At 47.8% G+C, this 21,627-nt stretch overlaps 1 protein-coding gene across 1 annotated transcript in view; it reads right to left on the bottom strand.

The window, feature by feature from the left end:
* The window catches only part of SHROOM3 (shroom family member 3), a 97,810-nt gene that overhangs the window by 32,354 nt on the left and 43,829 nt on the right, over positions 1–21,627 (bottom strand). Inside the window, exon 2 of the mRNA XM_085308836.1 lies at positions 2,642–2,773. The gene's annotated coding sequence lies outside the window, so the exon portion shown is untranslated. The remainder of the gene's footprint in view (positions 1–2,641; positions 2,774–21,627) is intronic.

Raw genomic sequence — 21,627 nt, forward strand, 5'->3', positions numbered from 1 at the left:
TTCCCAGCCTTGCTCAGTGCTTAGAAGGAACTTGGTGGCTGCCAGCAGAAGCACCACCCTGTAAGCCTGATTATCCAAACGTAAGGTGGACAATGAGTCATGGCAGGTAACCAAGGCGATTTTCAGGGCAAGCGTTTCAGATGGTAGCTGGATTCTCTCTGAATCACAGGGACACAAATCAAAGGCAACTTTAATAAACTCAGCACAAAAACATTCCCATAGAAATGATAAGTGGCCAAGAAGACTAAGGTCCACTGGGTGTGTTTGCTTTTATCTGTGTACTCACATCTGTGCATATGGGGGGGGGTCTGTTCTGAATTAGCCTTCTTCCTTAAGTACCTCAAGAGAAAAAGGGTAAATGCTACCAACAGGAGTTCCAACCTGCAGACAGTCAGGTGAACTCCTAATTTTCTYCCCACGTTCCCTACAGGGAGCAGGGGTGATAGGTGGCAGTTCTTGTGTATCTCACCGGGACTTAAACCAGTGGAGGAAGTGAAACAGCAAACCTGAAATCCRCAGCGATCTAACACAATTCCAGCCACAGTACCTCTAACAAACCTGTCTTCTCCCTCACAAAGGGATATCAGCTCAGTAACAATCACTTAATCATGACAGTAATAAACATTTTGGTAAAAGACACCCTTGCATCTGGATTTCTAGAGCCAGTTCTTCCCCGCTTCTCATCACATACTGCCCTTTACAGCCGGGCAGAACTGTAATAACCCGCGATGGCACTGGCTGGCAGCACCGCCCTTGCCTTGTTTCTTTTGCACAGCCGAGGAAATGAGGCAAGCTTCGGTGAGTAATCGCTCACTGTATGCTCCAGGGGTAAACTCCAGTCTGGTGTAGTGCCACTCCTTTCCACAGATGCTCAGTTGCAACATCTGAGACACCAGTCCCAAGCTCTGGTTTTCCCCTTTGACTGAGGACATTCATTCACTACCCCGAGTTTCAGAGACTGATCAGGATGACTGACAACTCCTCACCATCTGTGTYGCCTTGGGTGCATTTACAGAACGTAAACAAGCACGGGAACTGCACTCAGCAGTACAGCCAAAGCAAAGGCTGCTGAGTCTGAAATACCCTCCCACACTCAAATTCTTATACATTAAGGTGACTTCCAAAGCTTCAACCCAAGTTAAACTGCTGAGATAGGCAGACATAGCCTTCAACACTGCTGGAAAAGTGAGGCAAAACATTGGCCCTGCATCCAAAGACAAATTAATCCAAGTGAAATGCTGAACACTGGAGCTCCTGCACAGATCTGCTGTTAGATGTGCAGGCAAGCAGGGCTTACAGCAGGCATATCCTGAATAAATTATTGATATAAAAAGGTGGTGGGTTCGGGGGAGCCTCCTTCTCAAATTCACTGTGGGTCACATACTCTGGGTACTGCACAGTCCCAAACCCAAATCACAGATAAATCTCACCCTGRTAAAACTAGCTTGAGGGGAGAATTCAGCAGTACAATCTGCTCCATCTTGGGAGAAGATCACTTATAGTACAAAACCTGAGCTAGAGGAAAGCAATACAAACTCAGGGAGGTTATACAAATGAACATCTGCTGAAGAGCTAAGCCTTTTCCTCCTCCTTTTGCACCCACCCCTGCTGCTCAGGGACAGCATCCACAACTGCCCGCGGTTTCATGAAGGGCAGTGGGTTTACTCCAGAAGTWCATTCTTGCTGATTAGATCAGAATATGATTTCACATGTCCTGCATGTCCTTTCCTCAGCTGCTTGGCTACAGATATAGGATTTGGGCCAGATTTCCTCTGGCTACTGGAAATCAATGTAGTTTCTTGACTTCATGTAAGTCCAGGTCTGGCCTGAATKCAGTTTTGTCCCTAAAAGTCACTGCTTAGACTCCATGGTGCAATTCTCAGAAGACTGAGACAAAAAAAACCTACAGGGTCATCCAGATTACCATCTGACTGATGTGAGATGCTCTTTTCATGCCAGCCAAAGCTTTGCCTGAGTAAACACTGTAGGATTTGGCCCTATGAGGCCAAGACACAGGAGAAGGAAATTSGGCTCTGCCACAACCCTGGTCAACMCAGTGCAACTCAGGAGCCAATTTCTGAAAGCATTCAAGCATTTAAAACACAGATAGGCTCTTAGCAGGACTGTCACAAATGCCAAACTCCCACTGCAACTCAGAATCAAAAGAAGCCATGGGATTTTGGAAAGCCAAGCAGCTAAACCTGGGAAGCCACTCCAGGCTTACAYGCCTGCTGTGGAGATATTTTGGTCTCATATCACTCATGACGACCTTTACCACAGTTGACATAGTTTTTGAAGAGATAGAACACATCTTCTAAGACCCCTTCCCAGTGAGTAACCCTCACCTGCTGCCAGAGCARCAACTTGTTTACAAACAGCCCTATRTAAATATGATGACATCCAGCAAAGTTGATGCTTGATTTAAGGCCCAAGAGGTCAGTTCCTTTCATTTTCCCGGCACCATGCTGAAAGCAAACAAACCATGAGAAAGGTGGGTATGAGGCTATGAAATTGTCATCAACCACTTCCACCTCCTGAGGCTGCAGGTGCAAGAGGAAAGTGGCATTTGCAGGCTGCTCTGCAAGAACAGCATCTGTAGGACACACACAGCTGATGGAGACATAAACACACAAGTTCTCACCTGGTCTTCAGCCGAAACTTAACTCCTCCCAACCATGTGGCTTTGCTGGGCTGAAGGTCAGTGGTTACACAGTCTGGGCTGAGTGAGCTGGAAGACAGAAGGTCAGTGCATCCCTTTGCTGCATATGTGTCCCTGTCAAAAGAAACAAAGATCATGTCAAAATCAACACATAAAACAGTCCTTGGATATTTAATGTTTTTAGTCCTTGTTGAAAAAGCATTTTAAGAAATCATAAAGCAATATACAGAYCCAGGAGACAAGTCAGGGGCATCAGTCTTGTATTTAAAATGTGTAAAGAAAATGTCATGGAAAGCCACATGTGTCTCTCTCCTTCYCTGTCATTGCCCAAGCAGGCTAAAAGAGTGAGATTTTGCTCTCCTTTGTACCTGGGCAGTGCTCAGCCCTTCAGAACGCCCCTCACAACCATTTTAGAGGAGCTGCACACAGCTTGCTGATTTTCGCAGCTCCTGATTTTCAGCATGCAGGAGAGAGATCAGCTGCAGCATCCATGATATAAAATTAACTATCCAAATCTGTATTCAGGGACTCAAAATCCTGAAGTGTTGAGTTCAGGGGCTCCACTGCGGAATGTGCCCTATTTCCACACAACCACCTTCTGAGAGCTTAGAGAGTGCTCTGAACAGATGAGAGAAAAGCTCAGAGAAAGGGAAGGCTGTCTGCATCTCCAGATGGGAAACTGAGGCCTCAGAAGGGAAAGCAACTGATCGCAGTCAATCTGGGAGGCTGCGTTACAGCCGAGGGCTGACGTGAGCCCTAACCCCAAAGAAACCTCGTTCTCACCCCACCAAGGCTGCAAGACAAAAAGGAACAACTCATGCCACTGCAAAGCAAGTGACCGTACACTGCCAAGCAATGCCCGTTCACACAGTGATAGCAAGAATAAGTCTATTCCCCCCTTYACCAGTACTTCCACAAAGTTAGCAAACAAGTAGTTACCCTGCTTTRTCACACGCGTGCGGAAGTCACCCAGACATCATGCGACTATGGCTTCAGCTCCTTCCTTCCCGCGGGCGCAGGACAGCCTCAGACTATCCAGTATTCTCATTTGSTACCGTTTTTAGCACTGAAACGTGGGACAGATTCAAAGTTTCTGCTAGTTAAAGGAACCCCCACGTGGCATAAAAGCGGGTATGAAAGGACCCCCTCCGTGCCTCTCAGCCCACAGCGGGCTGTGGTGCGAGGTGCGCTGTAATTGCCTCTTGTTTTGTGCTTAGCGGGCTGCAGGCTGAGTGCACATGCCAGCGTCGGGGGCTTTGGATAGCTGAGATGGCTTGGATGCCATTCCGGTGAGAGGCCGGCCGTCTTTGTGTCCGGCTCGGTCCTCCCCCACGCTCCCTCCCCAAGCCCCCACGTGCCAGGCAGGAATGTTAAGCCTCACATTGCGGATGAGATATAGCAGGGAAGCGCTGCAACACTTTCACCTAGATTACGAAAATGGACTGGTCTGGAATAGCATTTTCGCTCGCCCTCCTTATCTTCATCCAAATTTGACCCCAAATCCTGCCTTAGCTGCCTTTTCTTTCCATGTACCACATCCCATTCTGCTTTGTCTCTGCCACCCCCTCTCCTCTCTGCGYAAACCTTGCTGGGTGCCACTCGGAGGGACTATGACCAGGGTTCCCTGTAGCCCCTGAACGGAAAGCAGTGAGTCAGGGATTTGGACAGCAAGCCATCACACGCTCACTACCTGCAGCTACAAGATCATGTGAAGCCACTCACCAAACTAAAGAGATCCCCCTCCCTGCCCCGGGACCAGCCTCGCTGTCTAGCAGGAGCAGAACCTCCCTTCAGCTGCACCTGTGAAGTGCCAATACCAGAAATGGCTCCAATTCTCTTCTCTTCCAAAGTTCACCATGAAAAATTCCTAATTTTTAGAGAAGCAGATTTCATTGCAAGACAGAGGAAAGACAGGAGAGGTGCTGCAGATAAAAGGAGACTTAGAAAGGTTACACATACACCATTTGCATATACAAATACGTATACAACTGCTTAAGCAAAGYGTTCAGAGGACAAAGGCCCAGCGCGCAGGGCCTGCACCGGGACGCAGCAGAGACGCTCCCAGCCGCGGAGCGCTGCACCTCTGCCCCAAGGCGCAGCTCAGGAGAGACTGCTGCGACAAGAGGCCACAGGAAGCCCCGGGGAGCGCCGAAGTGCAGCTCCCAGCAGCGGTGAGGCTACCGCGCATCACGCTGGAGCCTAACGGGGTGTCCCGCTGACAGCGTCACGGCAGGATCCTGTCGGAGGGAAACGGACTCAGCAGAGGCACTTCTCCCCCCTCCAGGGCAAATCCTGACCTCCCTGCTCAGCCTCCGCTTCCCCTACAAGGAACTAAGATCCYTTGCACCTCTCGGACTTCCTAATGGGGCCATAAAGGGAAGATGTAGTTAACCTGGAGATCCRCCGCAGGCACTATGGTGCTGGGGTGACACAACCTTAGCTTAAAGGGGAAAGCAGGCATTTGTCCCGCCGACTTGGGGAGACCTTTGCATGAGTAAGGACTGATGGATCAACACTGGTTGTTGGCCCAGCAGTCCCTCTGTACCAGTGCTGATGCCTGGGGCTCCTGCTGCTCTGGAGTGGTACTCCGGGTCCTTAGCTCTTTCAGAAAGAGCATCTGCATGTCCTAAAGTGTTGCTAACAGCCACCACGCTAAAATCACACAGGCACACTTGCAAACTCAGGGCAATGCCTTTTGCTGTTTCCAGCTGTTTAAAAGCAGGTAACTGATGCAGGAGAAGGGTATTTTTTTTCATGTTCATAGCAGATGGCTCAGGGTGCCATCTGAACTTTCCCAACACATTGGCAGCAGCTAAATCCTAATGTCCCTRTTCCTTCCCTAAATGGCAGACTAGGAGTCTCCCAGTCTACAGAATAGGTGTACTCCTCAGTGGAGTAAAGCTGCTGTCATCTTTCCTCCAGTCAACTATCTCAGAAGTAACCTGCACAACATTTAGGATTGGGAAATTACCCCTGTGCCAAATATATATATATATATATATAAAAGAGCAATCAGCAGCCTGAGAAACTGATACAAAGGAGTTAGTGCGTATGGCCTCCTCACCACCACAACCTAGTGATCTTGCAGCACTTAGTCTTTTTTTTTTTTTTTTAACAGCTTTTCAAACACCTTAAGAAAGTAAAAGGTAACACAGGCAAAATTCTGCTGTGAGCAGAGCTTTCTGAAAGTGTTATTTCCAAGCATTCCCATGTGGATCCACACTGATCCAAACTTCACCAACAGTGGTAAAAKCAGCAGGAGGGTAAGCAGCTTGGGTGTTCCTCCTCCCCCTGGAAAACCCCTGCTTGCCAGCATGCATAACTGTGGGGTTTACCCCACAGAGACAAAGAAATGCTAATTACTGTCTGCATGGGCTCTAGGGCTGTTGCTTTGGGGTAAAAAGGAAATGCGAAGGGGTTTTTCYGAGGCTCTTCAAAACCTACAATGGCTGAGCTCCATGTGGAATGAAGGGGCTCAATAAAACACTGAAAACTTGTAAGATGGTCTATAAATTGGTCATTAACCAAGCTGGGAGGGGAACACACGAGATAAGGATGCTTCCACCTTGTACGCACCCCTTGAGGATGGAGCCCAGCAGCCGCTCGGCAGCGGTCACCGGCGGGCACTTTGCCTGAAGGAGACACGCCACCCAGGTGTGCCTCCAGGAGAGCTCCGCTGTCTGAACCAGGAGCTGGGAAAACACGTCGGGCCCCGCTGCGTTGTGGCCACAGGGCTGGAGATGTCCCCCAACAACAGCGCCCAACAAACGCAGCCTCTTCCCTCCACTCACGACTTTCTGTCTCACGCTCAGTCGAGTGACCTGACTGTTTGTCCTAGAAGATTTTCTAAGCCATTTCTAYATTATTTTTCAAAGACAGATCAGTCTAATAGTCAGGAGTGTAAGAACCTCTAAAAAGATAAAATTTCTTCAGTTTTAAAAAGGAAACAGCCACCTGAGTGCGGAGCAGATGTCAGGGCCTACCTTATGTAGCCTGACTGTCACCATTCATGCTTTTCCTTGCGTGCAATCCTCCTCCCCAAGCCGGAGCTCTCTGCAGCTCGGCACGGTGCRCCGTTCTCCGCAGCTCCGCTCAGCCCGCTGGGATCATCCTCGACGTCAGGGCCGCCTTTTATTTAGGGATGTTGCGAGGTGTCTCRCAACGGCATAGTTAAAAGTATCCCTGGCAAGGAGTGGCCTGCAGTTGTTCTTTTTGTTACCGTGTTATTTCTAAAGTTCACAAATGGGAGACAGCAAACCTAGTGCAGTCTATTTAAAAGTCTTTAGCCTCCCACCTGAAGCTGGCAGCTGCCTCTGAAACCCTTCCTTTTCTACAAAGTCCTTGTTTAATTATGAAATGTTATTTATACTTCTCACTGCTTCCATGGTGCCTTTGGTATTTAATGCCACACATGCTAACGGCTAGCCATACAAAGGCACTCTGCTCAGCTTTTCCCACATCTAAAAATATGGCCTGTTTGGTTTTTACTTGATACTTGCTTGACCAATAGTGAAAGAATCCAGCACTATCATTAAAGTCGTATTTTTAAGAGGAATCTACAGTCAGCTAAAGTCCAATATTAAGGGCCAGAGGAAGCAGCCTGGTCTTCAAAAGTTTCCGCCGTCTCCAGCTTTAGTTGCTTGCGTGTCACGCAGAGAGCTCCAGCTTTAGGAGGAAGCAGCAGCATCTCCCAACCCACCCTGCAGCGTCCCCCCTGCAGTTCTCACGCTGCCTCCTGCTTTTCTAAACAACACATCTGCCAAGTGTTTCCTATCTTCTGCTGCCCTCCTCAAAGCTCTCCAACAAAGCACGTGTGCCCTTACTTTATGACTCCTTAATCAACTCCCTCCAAGCCGTGTTTGTCTGCTTCTGCCACCTGATGCCTCGTGTCCTTCCCTGGCTGCCACGATCCCTGCAGAACTCATTTAATATTTTAGGGAGATCCTTTGCTTTGGACCATAAATTACCCTGACCCCCTCCGGCAGCCTTATCTGCCTCCTGCGCTGACCTCTTGTTACCTGCATGCTTGAAACATTTCTTACCATTTATCTCAACCTTTTGGGCACTCAGCTCTTCTTTCTCACCTTTTTCTGTTTTTCTTACCGTTATTTATACTGTCCACATTCCATCCTGCCATTTCTTATGTTTCTGATGTTTTACATTTCTGCTCTGCACCGCTATCTTAATGCACTTAGCACCTCACCGAGCCTCTCTGCCAGGCATTACACACGGGTCAGGGTATAACACTTGTCCTCTTGCAAACGCTCTCATTTGCTGTCTGCGCACTCCTTTGCACAGCAGCTATAAAGGCCATTTTCCTAACTCAAGGCCTAGGCCATAGGTGTGAGGCATGCATCAAATCCCCCACCAATAATGTCTGAAGCTGTTGACCAAAACAGGCAGGCTTYGTGGAGATATCAGCTTCAAAGAATTAAACTCCATGTTTCCTAAGAACAGTTACCGCARTAAGGGAAGCGACATAAATCATCGCTCTCACTGAGGAAAGGTGCAGTGTGAGCTCAGCTGTCTGACTAAACCCCCAGAGAGGAGAAAGATTTTGCATAGGAGAGCCTGGACCAGCACCTGGAACTACGTTAAATTGTTAAAAGATTTTTTGACTCTCTCTGTAGTGGGTATTTTTCTAATGTTCCCACCTCCTGGAGTCACGATTACTTGTTTTACAATAATGCCAGGTTTCCTGCCATGGTAAAAGAAGTCCTACAGGATCAAAACTACAAATATTAATAGGTTTAGTAATTTTTAATGTCTCATTATTGCTAAGCCAAAGATTATTCCTAGATGGGAGCAYGGAGTTTAAATTTGTTTTTTAGACCATTTGGGATTGAGAGGCGTGTTTATAACCAGTATCAGAATTAAAACCTTTTCTAGAGCATCTCAAATTGGAATTAAAGACAGGAACTCCCAAGTTCTACAGCAACTTTTAGGCATTTCCTAATATTTTTCCCTTCGTCCTAAACCAGAACCTAAGAGGCAACCCTCCTCCACCACAGAAACAGCAAACAGCACAGCGCAACCCCAAAATCAMGGAGAAGCAGCAACAAAGCAGAGCTTAGCCCCGGCACCCCTGCAAGAAGTGAGACAAAAGGGTTTCGTCCTTACGGCACCGGCGTCCGCGTTACATAATGGCAGAGGTCGCCTSGAGCTCCCTGCGCGGCCAGCCCGAGCCCGAGCTCAGCCAAGGGAGATAAGGACAGCTCGGCAGCTTCACCCCGGCTATCCTCGGCCCGCAGCCCGCGGGCAAGCTCGCATCAGCTGATAAATTGGAATTACGTCTCCTTGTGAATGGAAACGCCGCCTCCGTGACAACCCCCATCTCCCGGCGAAGAGGAAGCCTTCCCGCCTCCTCTCYGCTGCTCAAAGCGGGGCTCCCGCGGGCAGCGCTGCAGGAGGGCACAGAGCCCGTCCTAACGCCGGGCACCGACCTCTCGCTCTGCGGCGGGCATGTGCTTCGCCGATCCTGCTGCTCTGCCTGAGGCGAAAAGACCAGATAGCTTCTGCATTTCTGATTCTGTCACCTCCTGTGGCTGGTCCAGAAATAGCCCATAATCCACCTATCTGTCACGCTCAGAGAAGCTCCTTGGGCTGAAGTGGAAGTGCCCAGGGTGGCCGAGCACACGGGTAGGGCTTAGCCAGCAGCRGCAAGGGCTGCACCGGTTCAGCAGTCTGGGCCCAGGGGACCTCTGAGCAGAGCAAGAGCCAGCTGGGGATACACAGACAGAATACTTTTTCATCAGAAAAGTTCTCATATGCTTGAACTGAAACTTTCCCTTAGGGTCTGCACAGCTTGAACTATAGCTTCTGCTGGGAGATGACTTTCCAGGCCCCGAGGGAAATCTCTAATCTGATACTTAGGAAACTCACCTACAATGTGGAAGATCCAGGTTCAAATCCATGGTCTATTCAGGCAGATAAGGAATTGAAGGCTATTTCATGGACACCTCGAAATGCAACAGGCTCTGCATATTAAAACCCTTCAGCCTAATGCAGAGCAGGTCCGATTTTCAGATCTCAGTAAGCTTACRGAGCACAGAAATCTTGGGACCAAATTAGGGTTTTTTCCCAGAGTTCTGCAGCAATACCTAAGTCTTAAACAGAAACAGTAACTTCCACGTCTTGGATTTAGATGGGGACAGTGCAGTTCAGGAAAAACAAACAACCCCAAACCATTCAGAGTGCTRCTGGCACTCTGAACAGAGAGGAGAGAGGCAGATGAAAACAAATTCCAGGAAACAGGAACATTTACTACATGTTTTTGTATCCATCACAGGCACACCTGTGCTGACCCCTGCTAAAATAGGATTACTAGAGTTGATCTTCATGCCATAAGCTAAGCACCAAAAGCAGAAAAAAAATTTCCAGGAACAGTGCAGACCAGAGACAAATCATATGCTTTCATAAATGCACAGACCACTGCTAAAGACAACCTAAAGGGCAAAGAGATCATTGAGCTCACTTGAGATGGGAATATTCAGATTAACACATCTCAAATCCAAGCATACACCACATTCAATCTATTGGCTCCTAACTGGTCATGCTGAGCAAACGGTATTTCAGGGCAAGGAAAAACAGAGGCAGACAGGTCACCTGAGATGAATTCAGGCTCACAGTTTTTCTTCTAGGAAGGGCTCTTTACTTAAGCAACTCTAAACCCCTCTTCTGTGAACAGTAACCCTACAAATCAACAGCAGAGAATAAGCACTGACCTTCAGGTCCACAAGGGGAAAATCTGGAGAATGGAGACTGAATTTTGACTGTACAATACCATCTTGTCCTACTTGTCCAGAGTTTTTTGGGGGGCTTTCTCTTTTCTCTGAGATTGGATGGGCTTTATTCGACTTGACCTCAATCCCACAATCAGGCCACACTGTGTTTGCACAGGCCCACACAAACACACACAAAAAAGCCGCTTCTCCACTGTACCTGTTTGCAAGCWGAGAACTGAATGGAGTATTCGCATTCATTTGGGTTCCTCACTTAATTTGGTATTGGCCAAGGGATCTTTGAGAAAATGAACTCCCTCTTTGTCTGTGAGAGGGACCTAATCCTCGTTTTGCCCTGGAGGATTACTGGGTACTTAGAAAGGCACTCACATGCACATTTTTGGTCCGTGCCAGCTGCATTTGGGTCCACAATACGTAGCGTTCATTTTGGTCTTTAGGTTAGATAATAGGCATTCCACTGCACCCAGACCTCGACCCCAGCGATCGCCACCCTCTTAAAGGCACCCTAAATCGCCGCTTTTTGAAACTTGGGCCTTCCCCTGCTTTGCAGTAGTAGCTGTGCTTCAGACAGCGCGTGTGAATCGAGGGTGCAGGCAGGCAGCTGGGCACGCCGCCCTGAACGCTCGAGTCTTTTCTTGTCTGCAGGGCAGGCTGTCGGAGCGCACGGTTCCCTGCGTGGCTCTGCCAAAAAGACCTGAACCCTAGCTGGAAGGAATAGCCTGTAGGACTGAGGAATTAGTTTTTATCCCTCGTCAATTCCTGGCTTTTTATAATACAGGTTTACAGTTATACTCAATTCTAGCTTGCTATTTGTGTCACAGTACCACCCGGGAGCCTGCTCAGGCGCTGGTGCCCACCATGCYGGGGGCTGTACACACCAACATGCAACAGAAAGACATTCCTTCCTCCCCAAGAGCTTGCAGTTAAATAACCCAGGCATTTCAATACTAAGATTCATGTTTCTGCATTCTRATCTGCTCACATTTAAATTCTAAAGTCTCCCAGTCTCCACCTGAACCAAACTTCAGAGCAACGCCACTGCTGCAGGTAGCTTACTGGGGCCATTCACTAATGACCTGCACTGGCCGCACAACCTTGACCTAGAGGAAAACCCCTCCCGGACCCTGGATCCTGCAAATGCTTGAACACATTTGTCCTTCCACTGTAAGCCTACTAACGGGTTCACTGACGCCAGGTGAGCGTCCTGACTGTTGAAGGCACACTGGGGCACGACACTGCAGGGGCAGAGGGGTGCCCAAGTACGGCCCCATATTGCTGTCTGGCTCTAACAAATGCCCAGCACCAACTCCGTGCAGAGCTGGGCTTCTACTGCTGTGGTTTGCTGTGCTCGTGGTGGGTTCATTACTGGCCATGATTTTGCTCTACCAGTCTGGACATAAAGCCCTCTGCCTTTAGAGTCTGCTGGTGTTCCCACGCTGGTGAAGTGCCCTTCGTGTGGCTCTGACCCCAATCTGTCTAGGATCATGGCTTAATTCTGCAACGTAGCCATTTGGGATATAGCTCAGTCAAGTACAGTGCCCTGGTTTGCAGCTGGTACAAATCAGGACTGACTTGAGCAGGGCTCTGCCAGCTCAGGAGAGACCTCACCTTCTCAGGAGGTAAGACCCAAGTGCTCTGGGCAGGAGAGATCACTACTGTCATGGCCAGTCAAACGGTATCAGGATGGCAACCATGAAAGGTGAGTGCAATGTGCCCTGCATCCAGACTCTGAAGTGAAATGCTTTTCTGCACCTTGCACTCTCAGAGTTTTAACCACATTAGAAAATAGGTCCATTTTTTATTGTGTCAAAAAGAAAAGTAAAATATACCAAAATATGACATTTTTGCTCTCTTTCACCCCAAGACTCACACAAGTATCCATAAACCTGCTCTTGACCACTCCGAACAACTCTGAGATYTTGAGGGACAGTAAGTCATGTTAGCCTTTGGGGAAGCTGTGGGATTTGCCTAGGGAATCAGAGCTGTTCAGGGCCAAGAAGTAATTAGAAACAATCCTGCGGACRTGGTCATGAAGTATTGGGATCAAATCTCTCTGAGGTGCAGAAGTGCTTAGATCAGATAGCCAGAGGTGCCTCAAGTGAAAACAATATACTGGAGAACTCAGTCAAGCAAGAGAGTAACRTGTCTACCCTTAACGTACCATGATCTCAGCACACAGATAAAACAGTAGTTACCTGTACCTGATCTGGACATTCTGATGCTGAATCACGCTGATCAAAAGTCACTCAATATAAACTGTAAGACTCAACTCTTCTTACATAACATGAATCAAAACACAACTGGCTGTAAAAAAAAATAAATAAATAAAGGCAGCCATGAGAAGAAAGCAAAAGTCACACTCATGTACACTAAGAAGCCATTTCCATTTTAGGATCAGTTACAAAAGTCAACCAGCTCCATGGGAAAACACCACAAGAGCTGAGTCCAAGTGCTGAAGATACTCTTAGGTTTACAGAGAGAGATTCAACAATCAGAAAATAATTTTCCAGATCTTTTTTTAAACACTCCCCCTTTACAACACTGATATTTTACATATAAACCAGAGTAGTACTAGAGAGGGGCCTGAATGCAAGCTAGGATGTGTCCCACCTGGGGTCTGGTGACAGGGCACAGAGCCCGGSTCTGAAAGGCAAGACTAGCCCTCACCAGGAACCTTTTCACACAGCGCGCGGGAGCCGGGGCCAAGAGGCAGCTGTGCCAGAGGAAGGCTCGACCTGCTGGTGCAGTGGCTTGCGTGAGCATTTCCTAATATATTAAAGGCAAAACAAACTAGGTCAGTTCAGACCAATAATTTAAACGGTTTAAAGCAAAAGATTAGAGAGTGCTTACATGAATTGCTCCACTGGCAGATGGGTGAGATCTCTGGCACTGATGAGCAAGCGAGGGCATTAATCTCTTCCGCCAGCACAGCTGGATCTTTCTTCCTGGCTTGCATACATATTGCACTGTGAGTGCTTTAAGGAAATTTAGCCTTAGATTTTACTCTGGCAATTCTCCTTTGAAAATATGGACGTTACTGAAGTGCTAGAAGCAGCTGAGCTGTTTTTTTTTTTTTTTTTTTTTTAAATTTGGTTCCAGTGCTTGGTAGGGAATATGTGACAACCTGGACATCTCTTCAGAGTGGATAGAAGAAAACCTCATATTCACATTTGCCACAAGGCACACTGGATGTTCAGAATCAAAAACTTACTCAAGTCTGCAGGTGAATTTTCTCTCTGCTCTCTAACCTGGTTACATCTCTGCAGTGCTTCCTGTTATGCCAGATTTTAATAGCAGTAACTTGAGGGGTGGAGTGCATTTTACAGAGCTAAGTCACCTTCACAGGTGTTAACRACTTAGAAGTACTTCTTCTCAGGCAATGCCTAATCCCTGTGATAAGAGCTATTTCACCATCATGGCCACACATGTTTCCTGGACAAACTCCTGAATCCCTTACTCAACAGAGCATCTGTTTACTTCCTCAAGATTTCAGCAGGAGATTTGCTCAAGTGAGAAATGAGGAAAAACTGAGCAAGGAACTAAGGATTTAGTCAGCTGCTTTACAAAATGCAGAATCTCTGCAGGACCTACAAGAACCATGACCAGCTAGGCTAGAAACAGGCAGTAATTGCTGGGTGATGCCCTTTTGGAGAGCACCTGTGACTTGCTTACRCCTTTCTTTGTGTGGTGCAGAGTGCTAAGCTTTTCCTCATTTACTAGAGGAGARCTGTATTCCCTCCATTTGCTCTGGGCTGCTGCTGGCATGGCTGGGCACAACGGAGAGCCTAACTTGGGTAATCCAACAGGTGCCAAAAAAGRAGCAGAAAGAGAAAGCATGCCGCCTGGCACACCTTTTAGCGTTTGCAACATCTGAACTCCAGAATGAACGGCGTGCTGTGCTCCCATCTGTTTAAAATGTATTTCAAGGCAACTCACATACCATAAAAGTTTTCTAAAAAGCCTCCCAGCAGCATCATTTGGCAGAGTTCAGAAACCTGCAGCCCTCCAGTACTGTAGTGTGGAGAAGCAAAGAGAGTAACAATGATTATTATAGATCACAGTAATGCCACTTAGTTTTTCATCAGTTTCTGARGCAAGAAATGCTGTTGTTGGTTCACTGTATCTCCTTTGCATTATGTTAATTGGATGGGCCTAGTGGAAAACTGATGTACTGGCCCAGGGAGGGCACAAAATTAGCCTGCTAAAACCAGAAAGGACAGGAGCTTTTCAGGTGCATACAGTCCCCTGAGCGTGGTATAAGCACAGAGTAAACTAAAGCTGAGCATCCTGCTGAATACAGCAGAGCTGGAATCCAGCTGGTCATCTCCTTGAATTTTTATTTTTAAAGCACACACTGAGTTTGCTGCGGTTACTGTTCTCTTGCACCTTCTCCTGCAGCACTGATACCACAGCTTTTTTTATACCTTCTGCCATAAACCCAGCTATAAATCAATACGGGCAGTGAAGCCCATAGAAGTGAAGCTGTTTGAGTTACAACAGCGTTCCAAAGCTGAAGATCTCACTTCTAAGCATTTTSTGATTCTCTGATTTTTATCATGGTGTCCAAGACAAAATACAGAAATGCTGGCTGCTAAGCTCAAAAATACCAACCAAACAAAGAAAAAAAACCCACAACAACATCGGGATGTTCCCCAATCAATTTTTCACTCAAACTATTTGTAGCATCTGMCAGCCCTGCACAGACAGGAGCTACTTGACCGCAGTTTGCAAAGGGCTGAGGTCTGCAGCTGTGATCGGATAGTTCGGATGAGAGAGGAGCCCCCGGCCTCTCCTGCCTGGCGCTCCGCCCCGGCCAGCCCTGCCGGGACGCGCTCACACAACCCACCCCAGAGCGGGGAGAGGCCTTCCCCACGCCACTTGGCCCCGGCACCCGCAGCTCCCCGAACGGAGGAGAGGACCGGTCACCTCGCCCTTCCCCACGGCGGAGGCCCCGGCTCGCGCCCGGTGGCCGGGCTGTGCCCGGGGGCTCGCACAAAGGAGCTCATTTTAAAAGGGGAAGCGGGAGGGAGGTGAAGAACAGGGAGGACCCTGCGCGACGATAAATCAATTATTCCCATTTCAGCGGGTTGGGGAAGCATCAGAGCTGCGGAAAAGAYAAGTGGGCTCAAATCTCCTGACTGGCACCAAACGGAGACGGACGGGGAAGCAACAGAGCAGCCACAAAAGCTTTCACAGCTGCCAGCAGCCAGATCACGGCCCCGGAAGGGCCGGCTGCTCCAGGATACTGCCCTTCTCCATGCAGCACAACTAACTCAAGGGTTTACTTGGCTGTCTCTACTTCAAGAAGTCTTATGAAGTGTACRTATAGAAACAGGATTAGTACTATTATGACTGATACACAAACAACTGAATTTCATGCTAAGAGTAAAAATGTCACAAGTGTTTTTCTTTTCATCCCAGGACTGGGAAACGTAGGTATTTCAGGTCGTTAGGACTAGCTCTGTTGTTATGCAGCATAAAGAGACCTCCAGACTCCCCCGGCCAGCAAGCATCTTTACTGTACACAACCCTGGGTGTGAGAGCTCTTCTGTGTGCACTGCAAACTGGAAAACKCCTCTTCGTCTTGCCCCTCGTGTTTTGGTTTCAGGGATCTTGACACGAGACCCAGGCCATCTGCTGGGCACAAAGCAAGGCTTGAAGCAGGGACTCTGGATGCTCTACAGCATGTGCTGTAGTACTGAATTACCATCCCTGGAAGCTGTAGGTAAGCTCCAGGACCGTATGCGTATGAGTTACCAAAGGAGGACACAGATCACCCAGTGATGCTGCCCTTGAGAAACAACAGGGAAAATTACTTCAGGGAATGGCTAGGAGATACTACACTAGAGACCAACRTGAGGCTCTGACAGCAGAGCAAAAAAACCCAGCCATCTGGTGTTTTGCAAGTAAAATGCAAAAAGTGACCGAAATCAGTTTTGTGCATGCTGAAATTATTATTATTGCCATTGACTTCCATGCATGGGAAAGGAAACATTTCTTCAGCATGCATAATAGAGAAAGTGCTGGGAACCCTTTTTAAGAGTACAAGAGCCTCTTTAGAGCATGGCAACATCCCCATCCATGCACRTTAAGCACAGCTGGTTATTGGCTTTTAATGGGACTTGGGCTCAAAGTCACTTAAAACACATTTAAAAAACCTGCCCATAACCATTCTGTTTGAAACGCTAGATGACTTTTCCTTAAAGCATCTCCCAATCACCTTAAGAAAGCACTGGGGAGATCAATCACGCAGTCCAGTACCAATTGGCAGACTGACCTGAGGTCTTTAGGCCAGAGAGACCTCTGTCTGATGCACCCTTCCACAGTCAAACAAGAGAAGCCGTTTCCAAGCCAGTTAACGAAAGACGACTCCCATCAACACCACTACTGCACAAAGTGAACACCAGCACCCTCTCAAAGGAAGCCATACCCTTGCTGTGGATATTCAGCAATCTGCAGTCACAGTCTAGCTCTGACTGAGTCTAACCCTCATTAAAAAAAAAAAATCCCTCCAAAATTAAGTCTTGGTCACGCTAGTCTCAAATACAGATTTTTGTTTGAGTCAGAAGTGCCAAACTCGCAGAACAAACAGCAAAACCAAATCCTATTAGGCAGCAATCAGTGTCAATATTTGTTCCTCACAACTCAGGGACAAGTAGCCTAATAAATGGTGTCACACAGAGCCCGGTGAGATGGAAGAGCTACAGGATAGGCTTGGGGAAAGGGCATGACACATTAATCAGCACCCCCCCAGCATAACCCTTGACAGAAACAAGGTAGTAAACTCATTAGCCACTTAGAAACTAAGCTCCTTTTGAACTTCATACAGTGATAGCCCACCRGTTCCAGCCTGAAGACCTGCCATTCTTCACAGCAAAGCTACCAGGCCCCATAAAATCTTCTCCTTTCAATCTACCTCTCAACACCATCATCTCTATGGTCCAGAGACACTTTGTTGGCTTAACTGCTCTTTTCCATGACGCACAACAGCACTATATGGAGATCTGGATCCYAGCATATTAAGCACTCAGATTAGCACTAGGGTAAGAGCATCCCTGGACCAAAGATGTCTACACAGGAAGACAGACAAGTAAGACAAGGCAAACTCCTTGTCCACAAGAGTCTCTTCAAATATTGCAGCTCCTCCTTCYCTCTGCCGCAGGTGGTGGTATATGCCCTCTCCTGGTGTGTGCTAACACCACCACATGTGCAGCCACATTCTCAGCAGAGAAGGGAACCAGCCCAGGTCAACTTAACCCAGATGACTTGGCTGAAGACACCGGTGTCAGAGGCAGCTTTCCTAGGTGTCTTGACYACAAAAAGGAGTTCAAGCTGGTGAAATACAGTGTTTGTGCCAGATCTTTCAACTGATGTAGCTCAGTGAAGCTATCCAGATTTATATYTGCCCCTCACTTGAGCACCACAGGAGACACAGGCAAGATTTTGTTTTTCTTTATATGCTTGCTGCTAAGCCTTGTTTTACCCATGCATTTCTTCTTTCTCTTTAATGCTTGCTACCATTTTCCTCATTCTTTGCATCTGGGATCTATTAATCTGTCTGAAACAGTGAGGATGAATATATACCCAACATATGTTAATATATATTAACAGATCAGAGTACAAAATGCTGGGAAATCCTCCCATGAGAAAAACTGTAAGCTGTATAACCATGTGGTTTTGTTCTCCCTGCCTAGATAACATAACACACTGTAGGCTTGATCTTTTTCAGCAAGACTGTAGCATAGCTTTTAAAGCAATGACTTACAACACAGACTTGTTCAGGTCTATCCATGGAAACCTAAGCTGTCATAGCACTCTTAGGACACAGCCATGCTGCATGTGGGGCCCTGTCCCCCTTATAACCATACTGAGTGCTGGCCATCAGTATCACTGTGTACTTTACTTAAATTAGTCTGAAACGGAGTCTGTCTCCAGCCTGGAGCCTGTTTGTAACTGCAAAGGAATCTGTGCCCTCCATAACACACCAGACAGGATCAGGTCACTGCTGGAGAGCACTTGGCCTGGCTATTTTTATTGTCTGACTGAATACTTTTCTTCAACACCCTCTTTAAGTTGCTTAAAGAATAGTAAAGAAGATGAGGTTTTTGTTTTTGTTTTGTTGTTAAACAGATACACTGATAATCCATAGAAACTATGTCCCTTTATCTTTCAGGCATTTCTCAAATCTTTCCCCTTGTTGCCAGGATGCTGAAGGCATTCTGAAGTCACCACATGATGAAATCTAATCAGGGTGAAGTGGTCTGGTTTCATTTTCATCAGATTCCTCTTTTGACAGCATAAATTTACCTTTCTGAGCCTTCCCCTTCCACCAGAACTGAGCCATAGCCTCCCAATTCAGCTGGTACTGCTACAGCAAAAAAAACAAAAAAACAAAAAAAAAACAAAAAAACAAAAAAACACGCACCCTTCTCTTACCAGCAAAAATGACTGATGACTGAAATTCTTAATGCTTCTTTAAACCTAAAGGACTGTGTCATGGGCTGAAGCACCAGTGCAACTAGAATATAAAGGATTAGAGAAGTCGTTCTCATCTGAATACAGGCAAACACGCGCCACAGCATGGTTAGCCGAGCTTTACACTCACGTTACACTTGGTAACAGTCACCCTAAATCATTGTTTCAAACATGCACAATCTCACCTCATCTGTCTGTTCTTCCCATCTGGATATCACAAAGTTTTAGGTATTTCTATTATCTTGGACCTTTGGGTCCTTTGTAGAGGCCCATCCTATAGTTCTGTGGATACTGTCAAAGGGATGGCTGAAAAAGCAGGAGTCTGTGAAACCCTGCTTTTGGAGCGGAGTCAGGCCTTGTCTAAAACCGGTACAAGAACGAGGGAAACACCGACACTGTCTCTCCCCTGGTTTACAGAAGTTTAGCTGAGCTCTACGTCTTGTTAATTCAGAGCAGTCCGCTTTATCCCCACYGCGCAGCTCGCTTCCGCGCCTGGCGGTATAAAGGTAGTCTTTGTCTGGGGAGACGCAAGGCTCCCAGCCGCCCTGCTACAGGAATCCAGAACAGAAGTAAGCTTCCACTTGGGGACATTCATGAATAAGCATTTGTAACAGGCAATTAATACTTATTTCAGATGTCTGGCCTGTCACGGATTTGGGGCGAAGTCTGTAGCCAGCAGAAACTGGCCTTGTGCCATTTCCATGCTGATAACCAGATTTCCTTCCTAGAGCTTAGAGCATCTGATATGCTGGTATTACACACAGTGAGGCTACCGAGGGTCYGATCCTGCAGACTCTAAGCCTGTCTCTGCTCCCACATCTATCACAGTCAGCCAGTCTCCCACTGTGAGCACCAAGGACTGATCACACCGGTTCTACTGAAACCTATTTCAAGGCCTGAGTCAGCCTACCTCCAGGCTTAAAATCAAGCACGTTCAGCCTTCACCCTTTATCCTACACCCTTAACTCAGTTCCTGAAACAGAGATACCACTATCCCCAGCAGGATGTCCAAAGGCCAGAAGCTCAACCACAGTTACCAAACACCTGACATAGCCAGGACTCTTTGTACTTTATGGTTCAAATAAACTAGTGTTAGTCAAGCAAGAAATTCTAGCGGAAATGAAACAGGGTGAAGAAACAGTAGAATYTTAAAATACTCCATTTGATGTCATATCCTGCTTATTGATCTATTTATATCACCACTGAGGTGAGGAACCCCAGGAAYGGACCAGGCCCCACGGTGCCACATGCTCTGCAAACATGGAGGTGAAAGATGACTGCTGACCCCGAGGGCTGACCACTGAAGTAGAGTCCTTCCTAACTACGCAGACACAGGAGGGATGTTCTCCTCGCCGTCGTCGTTCACCTGGCGCCCTTCTCGAGTCCACCCGCCCAYAGATGCGGACAGCATCCTTCTGCAGGGACTCCAGTCTTCCTCCTGCTGCGGCCAAGAGTTGGGCCACTATGCAAAGGGAGAAGAGCTCTAAATCACAGTGCTTTCTTCTGACCGAAAATCTAGGGTTGGTTAGTTTGCGACAGGCTGAATACATTTGGCAGAGGCTTTTGGCTGCCACAGCATCGCAGCCTGCCCTGTCTCCCAGAGGCAGGGCTCCTGCCTGCTGCGGTAGCAGCCCTCTCTGCGAAGCTATGCCAAGGAAGCCAGAGTTGAATTTACTGCATATAGTTGTTGGCTTCTTAAAAATGTTTTATACCTAAACTTGTAGCACACTGGTCTCTCTGGAAGAAGAGCTTCTGCAATTATTAAACTGAGCTTGAATTTTCCCATAAAAATCATAATAATCTGCATTTCAATCACACTGAAATTCCCACTTTCCTRTAACTCCCACAGGTACAAAGTGCCATTCAGTATGGGCCAATAATCTCTCAATCCTCTAAACTTCTGTGTTATGGATCTGCAGGAACACACTTCTCCTTCCTTGGCATACACTGGCCTGGACTTCACCTTTCTTAGACAGAAGAGGTTTAGGGCAATGACTTTTCCTCAACATTGTTCTGCCTGGGACCACCGATTCCTTTCCAAGAGCAGAAAACAGACCGGAGAAAAGGGCAGCTGGGGGAGATGGAGGCAGAGACAGAGCGGCCACGGCACAGACTCGTGGTCAGCCAGAGAGCAAAGGGGACAGCAGAGGGGAGCGAAGGCAGTGGTAATGAGCCCAGAGGGGGCGGGCAGCGCTGGGAACAYGCGTGTCGGAAGGTGTCCACAGCTTAGAGGCTCACACAGGGTGACAGGCCGGGCACGCAGGGTCGGGTGGGCGCACAGTCGAGGTCTGGAGCAAAATGCGCTTGCTCAGAGGGGTGCTGTTGGTGCGATCGTGCAGGCAGGGAGCACGGAGCTCACAGGAAATTTAATGTGGGGTGTAGGCAGGCGAACACACAGAGATGCCTTTTAAAAAGATATTATGACAGTGAATGAGAGAAAGGGACCTTTGACCCTCCAGGCAGGAGAAGCAGAAGAGACTGGAGAGCTACAACGCGGAGACAGGAAGAAGGGAYTGAAGCAGAAGGTGGGAGCAAGGAGGGAAAGAAAGAACAAAGATGCGACCGTATTCGCAGCGTGAAAGAAGAGCTGGAGTGAACCTCCACGGGCAAAACAAGGTCTGTGGGTCACATTCCTCAAATTCGCATGGAAGGAGGTCGGCTGCAAGCCTTCCGCTCCAGCGCGGTTCGCTCTCGGCCACTTTGAGAGCGCGGCTCGGCAGCCCGCCCGGGAAGCCCCGCGGCCGCGGCCCG

Source organism: Rhea americana, unplaced genomic scaffold (genome assembly GCF_003343005.1).
Source record: "Rhea americana isolate MKP2758 unplaced genomic scaffold, rheAme1 scaffold_284, whole genome shotgun sequence".
Taxonomy (NCBI): domain Eukaryota; kingdom Metazoa; phylum Chordata; class Aves; order Rheiformes; family Rheidae; genus Rhea; species Rhea americana.